Raw genomic sequence first — 12,337 nt, forward strand, 5'->3', positions numbered from 1 at the left:
CTCCATAAATATTTGTCAAGTGAACAACTTGTCATGTACTAAACCATACTTCAGGAACTATTTTGTTGGATCTAATTCTGTCTCCCATTGAGATAGTTACCAGATAACCAATTTGCAGCTTCATGATTCATTATGGTCCCATTATTCTGGCAGGTTCTGTTAAATTCATTATAATGTAAATAATGCTACTTATATTTTTAAATTTTTTTACGTTTGGAGATGTTGCAACATCTAGTGCCTACAGTTTGTAATCTATACAGACATTTTCTATCAATTTCACAAAACTTGAGAACTAAGCTTTGACATGTGGTAATGCTACTTTAAATCTTTCATTGGCATGCTGTAAAGAGTACCTAGTCAGGGTGAAGTAGCATTCCTTCCAGACTTGAGTTTTGTAACTTGGAGTCTGAACTACAGGAAGTCTCCAGAAGGGTCACTAGATCCCCTAAAATTTAATGCAAAATATTACACGTATAGACATTTTTCTGGAAAGAGAAACCATAATTTCTATTATTTTAGGAAAGGGATAAATGACTCCAAAAATTTTAAACAATGCAATTATACCATATATTTTACATTGTGCCATAAATCATAAATCAGAAGCTTTTTACATACTTGATTCCCTAAGCACTCTGAAACAAAAAAATGGGGAAGCTTCTGTTCTAGATTTGAATACACAAAAAAAAAACCCACCAATTTAGCTATGTGGAGTAGAACTGGGATTAAAAGGAAAATCAGCCCATATCCAAAAGTGGGCTGGGTAAATTCTGCACAGAATTCTTAAGAGTTTCAGACTAGTGTTATTTCATATTTTCTGACAAATAAATTTTAATGTTTAAATTACTATATAGACTGTCAGAAAAATAAATCCAAAGATTATGTAAGTACTATTTTGATTATTGGAAAATACTATTTAAGCTCAGTTCACTTGTATCTTGGTTACTGAAATATAATTCAAATGAGAAGCAATGGAGCAGGAGCCAATTTCAGAGGAAGCCTAATCTTTCTTTCAGTGCATGGTTCAGATTTTCATTAATAAAAATGTGTAGTGTTTTAATATGCACACCAGGCTAGCATATTGTAAGTGTGAAATGAGTTTAATTTTATTGAACTTGCTAACTTGCTTAGTCTTGGTGAAAATGAATTTACTGATATGAGACTAGAACATATCTGAACTATGAATGAAAAAGAAGTCAATCTGTTCAGTGATGGAATAGTAAAATATGAGAAGGAGTTTTTGATGGAATGAGGTGGAGGAGCAAAGTGCCTCATTCAGATTTTCCAAACAATCCCCAGTCACTAAATAGGAAAGCATTCATCTATTACTCTTTGGAATATTAAATGATATGTTAAAGAGAGATTTGGTTTGCTTTGTTAAATTTGGTGCTTTGGAGGTCTGAAAACATCTTTTGGCATATCAACTTGCAGTCCACTTGCAACTTTAGTTTTATTAACTTGGGAAATGAGAAAATGTGAAGGGAAAATATGTGGTAGAATATGGGAGGGACGTAGAGCTGAGACTCAGGACTGAAAAATCTGTCTTGCCGCTGTAATATAATCTAGTCTCCTTTGTCAGTAGGCAGAAGCACATTACTGGGTATCATCACAGAAATGAATTTCTGAAGAAAAGCACTGTAATCAAAGCCTTTTAATGAGAAAAAAAAGACAGCCAAACCAGTCCAAGTCACACTGAGGTAAGCTGCTCCTTCCTTAGCAATAGCAAAATACTGAGGATGAAGAGACACCTCTATTCAGAATACAGAGTGAAGCACCTAGTTTTAACAAGTAATGTTTGGTAAGGGAGAAATTGCTCCAAGCTTAGATAAAGTGGTCCCACAAATTTCTCCTTTCTGTCTTCTTTTGTTAAAAAAGGGCAAAACTGAAATAAGAACTTCATGGCGGTGGACGGGGTGGGGGGGGGTTGGGGGAAGGGGTGGCTTCTATGTATCACTGAAGAACCAGTTCAGATGTCACTTTTTTTTTTGAAGATTTTATTTATTTATTTCACAGACAGAGATCACAAGTAGGCAGAGAGGCAGGCAGAGAGAGAGAGAGAGAGGAGAAAGCAGGCCCCTTGCAGAGCAGAGAGCCCAATGCGGGGCTCGATCCCAGGACCCCGGGATCATGAGCTAAGCCGAAGGCAGAGGCTTTAATCCACTGAGCCCCCCATTCCCCCCAGATGTCACCTTTTCTATGTGATCACACACCAGTTAGTTGTTCACTCTTCTGTCTTCACAAACTCTGTGTCATTATACCTAGATCATTATTTGTCATAATTACTGTCTTACTTACTTACTTACTTACTTACTTACTTATTTGTCATCATTACTGCTTTAGTCTCTGATTACACTGCAAGTTACTGAGAGGTGGAGATCAACACTTACTCATCTTTGGCACTATAGAGAAGGAAAAAAGTTCTCTGCCTTCTTAGATTCAGTGTTTGGGCCTGCAAAAAAATACTTGATAAAAGCTAGATTAACCAGAGAAAAACAGTTTATTAGCACATTAACACATGCATGGTACATATATATGGGATAACTCAGTGGTGAATTCAAAGGGGGCTGGTCAGAACCTGGGGTTTATATAGCATCTTTTTTGAGAGAGAGGGAGAGAGTGTATTTGCCTATGTGAGCAGGGCAGGGGCAGGGTGGGGGTGCGGTAGGGTCAGCAGAGGGGGAGAGGGAGAGATTCCTAAGCAGACTCCCATGCTGAGTGCAGAGCCCGACACAGGGCTCAATCTTACAACCTTGAGATTTTGATCGCAGCCAAAATCAATAGTTGGATGCTCAACCAACTGAGTTACCCAGGTGCCCTGCTTATATAGCATCTTAACAAAGAAGAGTGATAAGACAAAGGAAAAGGAGTTGAGGTCCCTAGGGATGGAAAGCTGTGAGAAGGTAAAAATATGGGGGAAGATAAGAGTTGTTTTAGTAGGATTTTGTATGTAGCTTACTCTCATGCTGATAAGAGACTAGAGTTGTCTCTGATGATTTGGAATTATCCTGCTCTTCCTAGTGTAAGAGAGGGCTTGGGAGTTTTTTGTGTCTGCTGCTTCTCAGTTGTCTTCATCTTTTGAAAACAGTCCTTATGTCAAAGTGGTATGTTTTAGCATGAACCCTTTTGAACCTAGTAGGTCCTCAGTTAGTTTTGGAAAAACGTGATAATAATATGCTAACTCTTATGGCTGTATTTGAATGATGGATGGTGGATAAATTATATTGGCTTATGCTTAGACATAGTTACTTTTAAATGCTATAGAACTAACTTAAAAAGAATTTTAAATTGTTCAGTCTCAAAGCCTGTTCTAATTTTGTGCTGGCTTTTTTGCCCTAATGTATAGCATCTCAAATTTAACTGTTAACAGCAAATAGAAGAAGCTTAAGGTACTTAAAAATATGGACATCACTGTTTTCAATTTGAGGCCCCACCCAGAAAGTCACAAAATATTTAATCCAAAGTTTCTCTTTCCAAATGCAATGTGTAGAATGATTTAAAAATAAATAAAACTCAAAAATCTAAAAATCCAGTAGTGCTAAAGGTAACTTATTGGCTATTACTGTCTTCCTTATGTTGGATTTACCTGAATTCTAAACTGAAATTTAAGTCAAGCCTTTAATTCTATACCAGATAGTTATCTTCATCTTGAGGAATTTATCTCTTGATTTGGATTTTATTTTACGAAGTTTAAGCTCAAAGAACTTCAGAGACATATTATTTCTAGAAGTCTTTGATTCAGTCAGTTATGAGTTTCACAGTTGAACTGAGAGCATACTAAGTATACTTGGAATTTTATAGAGAACCTGCCATTTGGCCGTATTGCCATGGAATGTTTCCTGCTAACTCCCTTAAAGTGACACATATTTACTGTTTATGATTGTTCTGGGAACTACACTTAACTATTTAGACTTGAAAAGTCACTTTCATACACTTGAACACAGTTTGGATTTCTGAATGTTACATCTTAACGTGAATAATACTATGCTTCATTTACTGATCTTCTTGAACCTTGATTCAGTTCATTTTATAAAGCAATTCAACTGTTTTGTCATTTTATAAATGTCTATTTTTTAAAAATATGACATCAAATTCCACATAAACTATAGCAAGTTACATTTCTCTGAGTAAGACAAAATGAGACAAAATATAATTTGGAATTATCTTTCCTGGGACATGTGTCTAGCAAATTTGATTATTGCTTCCTCCTAAGCTTGTTTTACTGCATTTCCTATGTGGGATTTAAAGAGAACCTGTAGAAAGTTTGTTTCACACTCATTTTTACAACCCCCCCCCCTTTTTTTTTTGGCCTCTTGTTTTTGTTTTTTTTTAGCCTTTGTCAATGTCCTTTTTTATTTATAAGATTGAAAGTTTTGACCATGATTTATCTCTTTTCTTTCTTAAATTCTTAGTAGCAAAATCAACTGAGCCTGGAGGTTTTGTGTGTGTGTCTGTAAAGAGGTTTCTGAGAAGAAATTCAATTTTTCAAATAGAAACAAGGCTATTCAGATTTTCTTTTTGATCTTGTGTTTGTATTGGAAAGTTGTGTTTTTCAAAGACTTTCCTTGTTGCATCTAAGTTATCAAATTTATTGACATATAGCTATTCATAATACCCTTTCATTTTTTTTTATGTTTGTAGGACTTGTAATGATGTCTGTTCCTTCTTTTATTCCTATTATTCACTGACCCCTGAGTTAAGTATCATCTTTAACCTCCTTTACATGTGGGAAAATAAGGCACCAGTGGTAACTTGTATAACTTGCTAGCTCAAGATGATAGGATTTGCTACTAACCTCTGATTTGCAGTGCACTGTGTTTTTCCATGTGTGTGTTTACCTGAAATATCTCACAAAATTTTATTCAGCAAGCAGTCAAAACTATAACTGGGCTGAAAAATGATATGAAGGAAGATTCAGATCATGTAGTTCTTGAATACCCTTGGCTGGAATAATTCAATATAGGTATTAAAAATAATTGGAAATATTTCAGACCTAAAATTGAAAAATTAGAGATCACAGTTGCTACAAATTGCAGCATTTTTAAAGACTACTTTTTTTTTTTTAAGATTTTATTTATTTATTTAACAGATAGAGGTCACAAGCAGGCAAAGAGGTAGGAGAGCCAAATGTGGGGCTTGATCCCAGGACCCTGGGATCATGACTTGAGCTGAAGGCAGAGGTTTTAACCCACTGAGCCACCCAGGCATCCCTAAAGACAACTTTTCTTTTAGAAAGTAATCATTTGCTGATGCACTGCTTAGCATTGGTCCCTAGTCATCATGATTCTAGTACTATTATGATGGTAGACGGCTATCATCAATTTTTTCCCCTCCTTGTTCAAGCCTGTTATAATCCCATCAATACATAGCAGAGAGAACCTACTCCTCACCTTGAATCTGGGCTGGCCTTAGTGACTTCCTTAAGGAATAAAGTGTGACAGAAGTGGTGTTCTGGGACTAACAAAGCTAGATCATAAAAAGCCTTGCACCTCCGCCTGGGCCTTTTACTCTGTCTTGGGGAAACCAGTTACAATATAGGAAGCTCACCGTGTTCTAGAAGCCATATGATGGTGTTTCAGTCGATAGTAGCATTTTAGCCATATCTATCAAAGTGCCAGACATGTAAGTAAAGCCATCTTGAACACTCCAGACCAGCCAGTCTGCCAGCTGAATGCCACTAAGTGACTAGTAAATGCCATGTCGAACAGAAGAAGCCATGCCCAATGCCTGACCAATGAAGTTTTGAAATATAATAAAATGTTTATTGTTTTAAACCACTAAGTGTTAGAATTGTTACACAGAAGATAACCAGAACAATGACTATTGTGTAGATGGTGGCCCATATCCCTGCCATCTAGCGTTATAAAGATATAATGTGAAAATCCTGATTAGTTGAAAAAGAACCTGGAAAAATGCCACCATTAAATCTTCCATGCTAAGTGGTATATCCCAAGCAACTTTGTTCTCCTCCACAGTGCTAAGATGGGAATACAGTTTCTAAAACATATAAAAATTCTTGCTAACACAGTTATTTCAATTTAATGTTATTAACTATTTCTGGTCTTCAGCCAGTGAAGACTTGATTTTATGTTTAAGATACTGTAATGAACAGGACTTTCTGATTACTGGTTGTCATCTTGAAGAGAAAATAAAAACATCTTTATGTATAATGAAATATTTGAGTCGTAATGCAAGAGCTGAGCTTTGAGGCTTTGGCTGGTAAATATACTGGGCTAGCTCAGATTTCAGGATGCTTTGAAACAAATCTCTGATTGAATGAATCTGTAATAGAGGATTTGCTTCCTGAGAGAATTATCTCTTACTGGAGTGTTAAAAAGCTTTATGTTGGATGCCCATAGAGCCTCATACAACTTAAGTTTAGTCTGTGCCTTGCAGCTGTGTTAGCCAATAAGATCATAAACAATATAACAAAGGTGAATGTATTAAAAAAAATGACTGCTAAATTTAATCAAATCTCTAATACTTTTTTTTTTAAGATTTTATTCATTTGACAGAGAGAGAGAGGGAGATCACAAGTAGGCAGAGAGGCAGGCAGAGAGAGAGGGGGAAGCAGGCTCCCTGCTGAACAGAGAGCTCGATGCGAGGCTCGATCGCAGGACCCCGAGATCATCACCTGAGCCCAAAGCAGAGACTTAACCCACTGAGTCACCCAGGCGCCTTCAAATCTCTAACACTTTTAAAACAACACCAGGGATCATAAACTACTTTTAGTAAAAGCCTAAAACCTAATTTGGCTTGGTGAGAACTTAATTGGAAAGTGTATATAAAGTAATTGAATATGTCTATTGTGAGTTTTTAATCTTCCTTTTTATTCTTTAATGAGGAATAATTGTCTAGCAACAGAAAACTCAGTCAATATATAAAGTCATTGATTTCTTCTCACTTAAGAATCATTCTCATTAAACAAAAAAAATGTAGAGAAATAGTTATCATTTAAGAATCATCTCCTTGGGACATATTAAAAATCATTATAAGCCTTCAGTGAATGTCATGTTTCTATAAAGTTAGCTCTTTGTATTTAGCTTGAAAGTGATAACTATCAAAATTGTTCAGCTCACTGAGGAAAATAAGAGAAGGTGAACTGTCTCACATGTCCTCTGGAAGGGAACAGTTGAATGACAAACTTCCAGCCTTGTTTTTATTTTTATTTATTTTTATTTTTTTTAAGATTTTATTTATTTATTTGACAGAGGGAGATCAAGGCAGAGAGGCAGGCAGAGAGAGAGGGAGGGAAGCAGGCTCCCCACTGAGCAGAGAGCCCGATGCGGGGCTCGATCCCAGGACCCTGAGACCATGACCTGAGCCGGAAGGCAGAGGCTTAACCCACTGAGCCACCCAGGCACCCTCTGGCCTTGTTTTTGGCTCAAAAGGGCAATTGTTAAAAGTATTTTTCTATTGCCTTAACAAAAGTAAATACAGGCCAAACTTTTTAAAGAAAATGGCTTATAAACAGTAAATCATACCTTTCCTAAAGCTCAGTGGTTACATAAGTTCATAATAATCACCATTTTAGGAAGTGTTCATTTCTCAGAATACACAAAGGCCTGTATCAGTAGCAGAGTGGCTTGTATTTGATAACCATTGTGAGCAAATGAGTAGAAAAGCTGTCTTATCACTTGAGGCTAATAAATTATAGAGATATTTTACTCACTGAACAGACCAAATTATTTCATGGCTTATAATTATATTGTAATGCCATAAAAGCTGTAATAAAAACTTTTATTTGTGGTTATTTATGTATATATCAAAAGATACATCATGAATTAAGGGCACCTTCGTGGCTTAGTTGGTTTCAGCACAGGTCGTGATCCCGGGGTCATGGGGTGGAGTCCCACACTGGGTCTCCCTGCTCAGCGGGGAGTCTGCTTCTCCCTCTGCCTCTCTCTCTCTCTCTCTCTGTCTCTCATGAATAAGTAAATAAAATCTTTTTTTAAAAAAGATACACAATGGATTATTCTATACATTATGGAAGTTATTGCTCCCTCCCACATCCTGAAAGATTCATTAATTCATTCCTTTATCAACATTTTATGAGCCTATATTGCTAAAAATTGTTCTGTATCCTGAGTTTGCAACAGTAAACAAATCAGAAAAAAAAAATCCCTGTTTTCTTGAGGCTTACATTCATTTTGAAGAGGGAAAATGGTTTTAAAATTTTAAATAAATGTATTATATAATGCCTGAGAGTAGGAAATAGTATGAAGAAAAATAAAGCAAAGTATGGAATGCAGTGTAATAGGAGTACATTTTTGGTGGGATGATTGGTTGAAGGTCTTTCTGGAGACATGACACTTTGTTCGTTTGTTTTTAGATTTTTTTTTTTTTTAAGGTAAGCTCTCTGCTTACTTAAGCAAAATTTGAACTCACAACCCAAAGATCAGGACTCCTGTGCTCTACCAACTGAGCCATCCAGGCACCCCAGGATGGGCACTTTAGACAAAATGTAAATGAAATGGAGGGGAAAAGCATGGAAATGTCTGGGGAGGGAGTGTTTTAGACAGAAACAGCAGGTGTAAAATTCTGAGGCTGGAATTTGGTTGGTATTTCAAAGAATAGCAAAAAGACCTGTGGGGTTGGAGTGAAGTAACCTAGGGAATGATGATCATGATGCTGGAGAAATGGCCAGTAGCTTTGGATTTTACTGTGTGATATGAAGCCATTTAAAAGTTTTGAGCAGAGAAACAAAAGATTCCTTTAACTGCTGCGTAAGTGGAAATACAGGGGCAAATAAGAAAGCCCTAAGTGCAATTAAGAGCGTTTAGGAGGCTATGGAAAGAAAAGATAGGGCTCTGGATTAGCATATGTTCTAGCTTTTTCTGTTTGCTTTCCCAGATGAACTTTCCATCTTTCTTCATGGTGTTTTGTGCCCCAGGAGGCTGGTTTGATTCAGCCAATGGGGATGCTGGCAAAAATTGGAGGGAGGGTAGAGAGTAAGGAGTGTCTCTTGTCCTGGCTCACTTCCTGCAGAGTCACAGGAATTGGTTTGTTTCTCTACCCCTAGCTCCTCCCAGGCAGCCTTCTTCAGATGTTTATTCTTTCCAGGTTCTATGACATCTACCATTCATCCCACCAGACCTTTGCTAATGAGGGCTCTATCTCTTGTGAGTTTCCTAAATCTACTTACACCTTTATATATTCCCTTCAATATACTCTCAAATTACCAAGCTTTAATGAGCCATCAGTTTCATGGACCTTGATGGCACAGAGTGATAATGATGATAAGAGGTGGTTGGATTTGGGATATATTTTGACAGGATCTGCTTAAAGACTGGTTGTGTGCATATAACATGAGATACAGAGAAGGGATACAACTTGCTTTTTCCCCTTAACAATAGGGAGGTTTTCTTCTAAGTCGAAATATATACCTCTATTCTCATTTAATTCATAAAATTGTAAAACATGGATACACCATAGCTTATTAAGTAATCAGCCCCACTTAAAGACATTTAGTTCCTTTATGACTTTTTGCTAATATAAATAATGCTGTAGTGTGTCCCCAGTGCAGATACCTTTGCAGTGTACATCCTGTATATTTGTGCATGTGTGGATTTCTTAAGGACAGGTATATGAAAGTAAATTGCTATACCAAGAGATAGATGTACCTTTAAAACTCCTATAGATATTTCTAAATTGCTCTCCAAAAAGCAGTACTAATATACCTTTGAACAACAGCGACTTTTACTCTCAATCAAGAGGTATTATCAAGCTTTAAAAGATCTTATGATAAAAATGTTTTGTTACCTTATTTGCTTTTCTTTGAATGCTAGTGATATTGAACATCTCTGCATGATAGTTGGCCAGTGTTTGATGAGGAATTTGATTACACAGATTCAAAATAGCTCCTACAGAATACTTAATTACAAAGAGAAATAAAGACCTTCACAGTGGAGAACTCTGGCAAACATTACCTTAATCAAGTGGCCAGGGCACCTGGGTAGCTTTGTTGGTTAAGCACTGGACTCTAGATTCGGCTCAGGTCACGATCTCAGTGTTGTGAGATAGAGCACTATGTTGGGCTCTGTGCTCGGTCTGCTTCTCTCCCTGGTCTCTCCCCCTTCCTTGTGCCCCTCCTCCTGCTTGCATGCTTTCATGCTCTCCCTCTCTCAAATAAATAAATAAAATCCTAAGAAAAAATCAAGTGAGCAAAGTGAATGTAATGGGACAAATCAAAATTGTGGATCACCTAGTGGTAATGAGATGTATTAAGAAAACATTGTCATTTCTGTGGTCTTACTACCAAAGATACATAATATGAATCTAATCATGAGGCAAACCCAAGCTAAGAGATAAACTACAAGTTTGTAGTTTAAGGTCATAGAGTTTGTGTCAAGGTTATAGAGAATAAGGAATGACCAAAGAACTATTCCAGAGTGAAGGAGACAGAAGAAACATGACAGTTAAATGGAATCAGTGAATTAGATGGTAGTCATGAATCAATATTAGCTTCCTGATTTTTAAGTTTGTATAATGGTTTGTAGGAGAAACAGTCCCTGTTTGTGGGAAAATTTCATTAAAATATTAGGAAGTGATAGGGCAACAGGTCAGCAACTTATCCTGAAATGTTTCAGAAAAAAGTAGTTATTTATATTCTATTTGTAATTTTTCTGAAAGCTTGAGATTTCAGAAAAATCTCAACAACAACAACCAACAATAACAACAACCAACTTTTTCACATTAGAAATCACAACACAGCGGTGCCTGGGTGGCTCAGTGGGTTAAAGCCTCTGTCTTCAGCTCAGGTCATGATCCCGGGGTCCTGGGATCGAGCCCCGCATCGGGCTATCTGCTCAGCAAGGAGCCTGCTTCCTCCTCTCTCTGTCTGCCTCTCTGCCTACTTGTGATCTCTGTCTGTGAAATAAATAAATAAAATCTATTTAAAAAAAAGAAGAAGAAATCACAATACATGTTCCTCATGAATACTTCTCTACTTGGCACCCAGTGAACACCATATATTTATTCTTGTGGCAGAAGGATAAATCTTAACTTGCTTTCTCTTCCCTGGATTGATTGATTTTTTTGCTGCTAATATAGGTTTCAGCAGTCATAAATGACATCCTAGTGGTTAGAGAAATATCTCATCACACTATGTACAAGCCAGAGTTTCTGAGAGCTAGTCAGAGGCTGTCATTGGAGGGAAAGACTTATGTAAGGTATAGGCTTGTTCCTCATAAACTCCAGCCTTTTCAAGATTTCAAATATAGGGAACTTTCCTGAAACCCTGTCTTAAAATCATTCAAACTATGGAGAGAGCATAGATGTCCATTGACAGATGAATGGGTGAAGAAAATATGGTAGATACATATGAAATGGAATATTACTCAGCCATCAAAAAATGAAATCTTGCCATTTGCAACGATGTGGATGAAATTAGAAGGTATTATGTTAAATGAAATAAAAGTCACTCAGAGGAAGACAATTATCTCACTCTTATGTGGAATTTAAAAAATAAAACAGGATCATAGGAGAAGGGAGGAAAAAATAAAACAAAACGAAATCAGAGAGGGAGACAAACCATAAGAGACTCTTAATCATAGGAAACAAACAAGATTGCTGGAGGGGAGAGGAATGGGGGATGGGTCAACTGGGCGAGGGACATTAAGAAGGGCATGTGATATAATGAGAACTGGGTCTTATATAAGACTGATGAATCATTGAGCTCGACTTCTGAAACTAATAATATACTATATGTTAATTAATTGAATTTAAATAGAAAATAAAAATTTTAAAAAAGCATTCATATGTTATGCTAATTGGCAGGCATTCAAAACAAAACAAAACAAAACAAAACAAAAACAGGTCACTGAAATCCTAATCCTCTACAAAAATCATTGTGTATTCTACACGTTATTTGTAAGAATCAATTTAATTTGGGATCAAAAAATTCCTTGCAACAAACCATTATTAAAATAAAGTACAAAACTCTCTACATATGAGTAGAGATATATGTTTTCGGAATTATTTTTGCTTTTCTAGCTAGAGCTATATTTATTTTAACAATATTTTTTCAGCCAACTTACACAAGAAAATAAAGTTGCTATGAAATATTTTTTAAGGAGAAAACCCCCAAACCTGAAAATCTAGCTCAGACTTCTGAAAATGCCAAAGAATTATTATTTTTACTTCATTTTCTTTTCTCTCCCTGTCCTGTTTTTAAGTAAATTAAGCTTAAAATTCAAGTAACAGGTTTTGAAGAGAAGATACAATTTGTTACTTTGGGCTGCCATCTAGTGTTACAATAAAGAAAACATTTGCCTTTCCTTTTTTGCCTTTGTAAACTTTTTTGTATTGATAATATTTTCAATATGATGGAAGGTAAAAGCTA

The 12,337-nt window shown here is 36.3% G+C and overlaps 1 long non-coding RNA gene across 1 annotated transcript in view; it reads left to right on the forward strand.

Moving 5' to 3' along the window:
- Positions 1 to 895: 895 nt before the first annotated feature.
- The window catches only part of LOC116875745, a 104,489-nt gene continuing 93,047 nt past the window's right edge, over positions 896 to 12,337 (forward strand). Inside the window, exon 1 of the long non-coding RNA XR_004384272.1 lies at positions 896 to 1,694. This is a non-coding gene — a long non-coding RNA (uncharacterized LOC116875745). The remainder of the gene's footprint in view (positions 1,695 to 12,337) is intronic.

This window comes from Lontra canadensis, unplaced genomic scaffold (genome assembly GCF_010015895.1).
Source record: "Lontra canadensis isolate GAN:19392208 unplaced genomic scaffold, GSC_riverotter_1.0 scaffold2, whole genome shotgun sequence".
NCBI lineage: Eukaryota > Metazoa > Chordata > Mammalia > Carnivora > Mustelidae > Lontra > Lontra canadensis.